The sequence below is a fragment of the Lactuca sativa genome, chromosome 3 (assembly GCF_002870075.4).
Source record: "Lactuca sativa cultivar Salinas chromosome 3, Lsat_Salinas_v11, whole genome shotgun sequence".
Lineage (NCBI taxonomy): Eukaryota > Viridiplantae > Streptophyta > Magnoliopsida > Asterales > Asteraceae > Lactuca > Lactuca sativa.
In genome coordinates this window covers 290,683,716-290,691,577 of record NC_056625.2, presented here as the reverse complement: position 1 = coordinate 290,691,577, position 7,862 = coordinate 290,683,716, and positions in this window count along the sequence as shown.

The following is a 7,862-nucleotide window of genomic DNA, read 5'->3' as shown; positions in this document are numbered from 1 at the left end:
GTCCTTGGGAAGGCATGATTCTGATGCATGATGAGAAATGAGCTCGTTAACAATTATGGTCATTTCCAGCCATTTTCCATCTAGTTATATATATATATATATATATATATATATATATATATATATATATATATATATATATATATATATATATATATATATATATATATATATATATATTTCGTTTTGTTGAACTCTTCACGAAGTTCCCGCCAACATCCTTAGGATGTACTTATGGTAGGGAGTAGCAGTAGGTATTTATAAGCGTTAGGTTTACTAAAACAAAGTATGGGTGCCCATGGATTTCTTCGTGGTTAGGATGGTTAGCGCCATTACCAAACCCACTGGTACCACTTGCGTGGATTTGAGTCACGATGGCTGCTACAACGGCCTGAAAGATAATAGTGTCATACAATGGAGGATTTGTTGACGTGTTTTTGAGGGCGCACCTTATAGGTCTATGGGGAGTCACCCTTCTATCGTGATGTTTTAAAAGATGGAATGCTGGTAAGTCCTTTGTAGTGGTTATAAATTGAGTGCCATTTGAACTAAGTTATTTTAGTTTTGTGTGTATCATGTTCTGACTTTCACAGTGTTTTGAAAATAATTCATAATAGAGGTCTATGACACTAGACTTATGGATTTTTACTAGTAACCAACCTCAAATGAAATTCTGACATTTGATTCACTGTTACTAATTACGAGGAAATAGGCAGTTATCCTAACACATAGTGTGAGTAGTATAATCACTAACTCACTAGTTAAATTTGTTTGTTAGTTATTAGTGTGACGCATAAGGAGCTCGGCCTCCTCACATGATTCACGAATAGTCTCTTATGTTCTCTGTCCTAGTTGTGAGTGCCCTAGTTGTAGTTGTAAGGGTCTGTTTTCTCCCAGCATTCCTATGGTGTTATCGTTCCTATGATTGCTCTAAACTGGACTCAAACGTCTAAGCGGGCTCTCCAGTTTGTTTTCTGATAGGGTAAGGTTCGTTAGTGATCTCTCTAGTGCCTTTCTGTTCATCGGATCCTTTCTTGGAATTGCCCTCATGAAACCTCTTTTGTTTCTTCCTTGATTCCTCTGTTGGCGGTGGTAGTGGGGTTACGATGTTTAAATATGTTGTTCGTACGACAATTAGGGGTGTATGAAGAATTTATGAAATTTAACAAAACATTTCTTATATATTTTTATGGGGGTGATCCTTACTATATCCTTCTAAAATCACACAGTGTATACATATTATATATAACCAAGATCCGATAGACCTTTGAATGAGTGATCCTACTCTAAGATGACAACCAAACAAAGAACAGGAAGTAGAGCGAAGATCACAAATTCTAAGTCTATAAAATCTCAATTATATATGATCATAATGTATACCCTTGGTAGTTATAGACCTACCAGGAAAGGTCTTTTAGTTTTCACATAAGTTAGTTATAGTGCCTAAAATACTCCTATAGTATTTTAAACTTTATGTTTGGTTCTAGTATTCCTTGGTCTTAGAGTTGGTAAGTTCTATACTTGTTTCAACACCACTATCACTCCCAACACATGTTGGTCGTATCTCAAATAACTATAGTTGATCAGGCTAGATTTATCCCAGGTTTGATTACATCACTGTCTAGGTTTGACCGTAGTGTCCAACCTCTAAATACATTTGTTTTGTCCTTCTTGTAATATTGCTAATATGTATGTAAGTATGTTCGTATACTTCTCATAAAATACTTATATTTTAAAAGTATACTTTTAGTCAGAGCACTTCGGCCCCTTTGTATTTATAGTTGTATAATGTGTTGGTATACTCAGTTCACTATAAACAATACTCTGATACTAATCTATCACACCCCTAAATTGATACGATGGAAACGTTCGAGGGCAAAGAACGTCATGTATAGTATCATCACAATTGAATAATAGTAATCAAAGCAACAACAAAACCAATGTATTGATATCATGGTGTTTACATTGAATTTGAAACATAGCTTGAATGACTTCCAAATGTATTTAGTAAAAACTAAGAATAAAAGCTATTATGCTCCGTCTTCTGGAAAACCTACGCGTGTACCTGCCTACTGGTTTCCTGAGAATACAAGAAATTTTGAAAGTGTATCAAATTTTGAAAATGTTCGTATGTTCCTCCAGAAAATCCAATATTTTTTTAGTAAAATGGAATGTAGTTTTAGTCCCTTTGGACCAAAATATATAAATGTTATTGTATTCCTGAGTGGTAATGTAGTTTTATGAAATGAGAGTTGTTATGTACTTGAAAACAATGCAATGTAGTTTTATGATGATACAACCCTTATGTATGCATGCTCTCGGGTTAAGTTACTCTGTATACTTTACCTTCTGTGTCATAAAATAATTTACTCCTAGGAAGACCTATAAGTTCCTTCTATAATCCCCCAGTACATATAAGTCATATAAAAATCAAGATCGAATAAACCGTCGAATATAATGAGTCTGCCCTAAGCCCATAACCATACGAGGAAGAGGATCTAAGTGACGGGTTTGATGCATAAAAACAATCCTATGTGCTCATACAAACCCTAATGCTTGGATCTAGGTTTCTCTATTGTACATGCATTGAATCCAAGACTTGCAACCCTAGATCTAACATATATAATTCCAAATCAACATCATAAGAACAGATCTAAGTGTTTAACTCTTTCAAATTTCTTGAAATCCTTGGAGTCTTCTTGATCTTGAGCTTACAGTCACAATTGTAACTCCTCTAATGGTTCGCAAACCCCACAAGCAAGAAGGCAATATGAGAGAAGGGACAGGATGCTAAAATCGGACCTAGGGTTCTCTTGGAATCAAGTGTAGCTGATTTTCATAGCCTAAGGGTCATATTTATACTGTAGGCTGCTAGGGTTTTAGTCTAAACCCTAACGGACAACATAGCCACCAAGCAGCCCAAGGAACCTTCTGGAATAAAGCCTTGGATGAAAATATGAAGGATCCCCATCATAATTTCAATCCCCCTTTATTCCATTATGTTTCCCAGCCCGAAACTCAACTATCATACATTTGATAGTTTATGCTCCTTTATTTAATTTAATCTATTTTTGTCACCAAATTAATTCCTAATTAATTTACAACCAATACTAATTAAATAAATATGATTTCTCCTTTAATATATTATTCTTATAATGTATTAATAAACCATAATATTATCTCTCTCTCTCTCTCTCCTTAAATTACCTTTTCAAGTTGTGTCGGTGAAGGCAACCCAAAAGGACCATGCACAACCGGGTCAAGTACATACCAAATATAGTTACGAGCTTAGACACTAATCCAACAGTCTACTACTTGGATAAGTCTAGTAACTATATATCACATATGAGTTCAGAATCCGATTAGCAATCGTAGCTCTTATGCGTCGCTATCAACTATGATCAGCAACTTGTCCTTCAGATAAGGGATTGTATAATCCTCTGTTCTAGATATCATGCTGACAATGCTTATTGTCCAGCATTTGTTCCTAGATTTCTGACTTTTTTGACATAGAATAGAGTTGAACACATCAACTTCATTCTGACCGGGCCCAGCACATAAGTTAAACCAAATCATCAAGTCGCCAAGATATCACATTTATTCTCATAGAATAAAAGGAACAAATTAACTTCGACTTATATGCATCTATTATTTACCAATTAAATCATGAACAACAATGTGTTGTATAGCAACAAGTTACTAATGCATTTACACATCATCAATGCATAACCAACCAGCAAACAACAACCTTATCTCTAAGTTTTAAGACTATATGATATTATCGCTTTGCGATCACTTAAGGTAAAACACCACGAAGTGATACCAGCAAACGTGGGTTTATTCCAATGCTTAAATCGTATTCCTAAGCACTCGTGAACTTTGCAGAAAACCATTGCTATGCCCAAAACCTTTTAGATAATCTACAAACAATTCATGACAGTCTTCATTCACATCTACTTCCAAAATATGAACGATTGTGGACTGTTCGAATAATCCTATCATTCAGGAAGTCAAAACATGCAAAATTGAAACAATAGATAAATAACCAACACAAGATAGTAGCTTTACTCATAAAAAACACAACTTTATTTATTCATCAAATGTTAAGTACAAAATATCTATTACATGCTTCTTATCTAATCCAAACTTATATCATCCTTCAGCCTAATGCTCCTAGCGTGCTGCAAGTGTTTGACCCTACTCAGTCCCTTCGTAAGGGGATCTGCTGGGTTTTCTTATGACGATACCCTCTTCACAACGAGGAGTCCCTCTTCTACCCAATGTCTGATAACATGGTATTTTCTGTCGATTTGTGGAGATCTACCATGATCTCTTGGTTCCTTGGTTAAGGCAACCACTCCTTCATTATCACAGAAAATTTCCATTGGCTCCTTTATGGATGGCATAACTCCAAGGTCTCCAATGAAGTTCTTCAACCATATAGCCTCCTTTGAAGCTTCGCTCGCCGCAATGTATTCTGATTCGCATGTTGAATCAGCTATGGTCTCCTGCTTGGAACTTTTCCAAGTCACTGCTCCTCCATTTAGGGTAAAGACCCAACCCGAATGCGATCGTTAATTATCCCGATCTGTCTGAATACTAGTGTTAATATACCCTCGTACCGTTAAGTCATCACTACCACCGAGGACTAGAAACCATTCCTTGGTCTATCATAGGTACTTAACAATATTCTTAACAGCAATCCAATGAGCTCTAACAAGGTTCCCTTGATATCTGCTAACCATGCTCAAAGCGAAGGCCACATCAGGGTGAGTACAAGTCATAGCGTACATGATAGAGCCTACTGCGGAAGTGTAAGGTACTCGGCTTATATCATCTATCTCTGCCTCTGTACTTGGGCACTAACTCTTACTCAGCTTGGTATTGCTTTGGATTGGCAACTCCCCTTTCATGGAATTTTCCATACTAAAACACTTTAGTACCTTATCCAAGTATGTATCCTGACTGAGTCCTATCAGTCTCTTTTCCCTGTTTCTCACTATCCTTATTCCCAGAATATAAGCAGCCTCTCCGAGGTCCTTCACAGTGAAACATTTCCCAAGCCAGGACTTGACCACCTGCAAGGTTGGGACGTCGTTTCCTATGAGAAGTATGTCATCGACATACAATACGAGAAAGCTCACTATACTCCCACTGGCTTTGACATATACACAAGATTCATCTTCGCTTCGCAGAAAGCCAAACTCTTTAACTTTCTCATCAAAACAAAGATTCCATCAACGAGACGCTTGTTTCAATCCATAAATGGATTTCTCAAGCTTGCACACTCTATTTGGATGCTTCGCAACGACAAAACCCTCTAGCTGATTCATGTAAACATCCTCAACCAAATTTCCATTAAGGAAAGAGGTTTTCACGTCCACCTGCCATATTTCATAATCATGAAACGCAGCTATTGCGAGCATTACCCTAATAGACTTTATCTTCGCAAATGGTGAGAAGGTCTCATCATAGTCAACTACGAGAGTCTGAGTAAAGCCCTTTGCCACCGATCGTGCTTTATAAGTATGCACTTTACCATCCATTTCCGTCCTCTTCTTGAAGATTCACTTGCACCCGATTGGCTTACGACCCGGTACATTATCAACCAAATTCGAAATTTGGTTGTCGTATATGGACTGAATCTCGCTGACCATCTCCGCTTTCCATTTAGCACACTCCGGAGCTTCCATGGCTTCCTTGTAGCTGCTAGGTTCGTCCGAATTCATTAGTGTTTCATCACTAATAAACGTATCCCCTTCACTAGTAATATGAAAACCATAAAACTGGGGTTGAACACTAACTCTACTAGAACGTCTAAGAGGTTAGGACTCGTCAACAGTCTCAACAGGAGTTTCCTCATTGGGTTGATTTCCAGTGTTAGAGGGTCCTTCATGGCTTTGCTCTTGAATTTCTTCAAGATCAATTTGCCTCCCACTGTCCTCTTGGCTTATCAATTCCCTTTCTCGGAAAACTCCTCTTTTAGCAACGAAGACAACATTCTCACTCGGTCTATAGAAAAGATAACCAAAAGACTTATGTGGATAGTCGATGAAATAACACTTCTCACTACGAGGTTCGAGCTTGTCATGATTCTCTCATCTTGTGAAAGCCTCGCAACCCCAAACCTTAATATGTGCCAACGAGGGAGCTTTCCTTGTCCACATCTTGTAAGGAGTCTTGGTAACCTTCTTGGTGGGAACTAAGTTAAGGATATGGGCGACAGTCTCTAAGGCATACCCCCAGAAAGCTATTGGTAATGAAGTCTGACTCATCATAGAACAAACCATGTCTAACAAGGTCTGATTACGTCTCTCAGCCACACCATCCGATTGTGGCGTTCTCGGAGGCGTCAATTGCGAAACAAATCCGCATTCTTTTAGATAGTCGTGAAACTCAAGACTTACGTACTCTCCTCGTTGGTCTGACCGAATCATCTTGATTTTCCTGCCCAGCTGATTCTCAACTTCATTCTTAAACTCTTTGAACTTTTCAAAGGTTTCGGACTTTTGCTTGATTAAGTAGATATATCCATATCTGCTATAATCGTCTGTAAAAGTAACGTAGAAGCATCAAGCATCCCTTGTGGTGGGTCTAAAGGGCCCACACACATCGGTGTGTATGAGATCCAATAGATCCTTACCCCTTTCACAAATGCCAGTAAAGGGTGACTTCGTCATCTTCCGAAGTAAACAAGATTCACACATGTCATCATCCCTAAGGTCGAATGATTCCAACATTCCATCCTTTTAGAGTTGGGCTATGCGTTTCTTGTTGAAATGGCCAAGGCGACAATGCCACAAGCATGCTTTGTCTAGGCTAGTAGACGAATCAATATTCAAAACATCATTTCCTAAATTATCAACAACCATCTCAGATTCATAAATCACATTACAAGGTAATGCATTGAAATAAAATACACCATTCAAATAAACATTAGTAGAACCATTACTATTATCAAAAGAATATCTGAAACCTTGTCTAAACAATCCATGAAACGAAATAATGTTTCTTGCCATATGTGGCGAATAACAGCAATTATTTAAATCTAGCGCTAACCCATTACTCAACACTAAATAATAAAGTCCAACTTTGGTCACAGGCGACGATCTTCTGTTTCCCATTATCAAGTTCATCTTTCCATGCTCCACTTCCCTACTTCTTCTTAGGCCCTACAAATCAGAACAAATGTGGAATCCACACCCTGTATCAAGAACCCATGAAGTAGCAAATGAGGAGTTGTTAGATTTAATCGAATACATACCTAAAAAGTTGGGCTTAATCTTCCCATCCTTTATATCTTGCAGATACTTAGGGCAACTTCGTTTCTAGTGGCCATTTTCGTGGCAATAGAAGCACTCAGCTTCCTTGGGATCGGAGGAGGGTTTAGCAGGGCTTGCTTTTGTCCCACTAGAGGATAAACCATCGCGGGACTTTTTTTTTGGTGGCTCTTTGAGGGAGCCTTCCTCTTCTTTCCCTTCCCTTGGCCAATTGCCATCATAGAATCAGCCACAGCAGGGGATGGTGCAACATATTTGTCTTTGAGGTTGCTCTCAGTAGTCCTCAACAGTCCTTGGAGCTTGGTCGTGGAGACCTCTTCCTTGTTCATGTGGTAGGTCATTCCAAAATGGTTGTAGCAGGAGGGCAATGAGTGGAGGATTATGTCGATAGCTAAATCCTCAACAAACTTAACATTAAGTTTGAGAAGATGATCAACATACCTCTGCATTTTCTGCAAATGAGAGGTTAGGGATTCTCCACTCCCCATGTTAGCGGTGATCACGTTAGTAATGATCTCATGGTTATCTTTCCTCATGCTCTGGTGGTACCTGTGCAGCAAATCCTGATGCATTTCATATGGA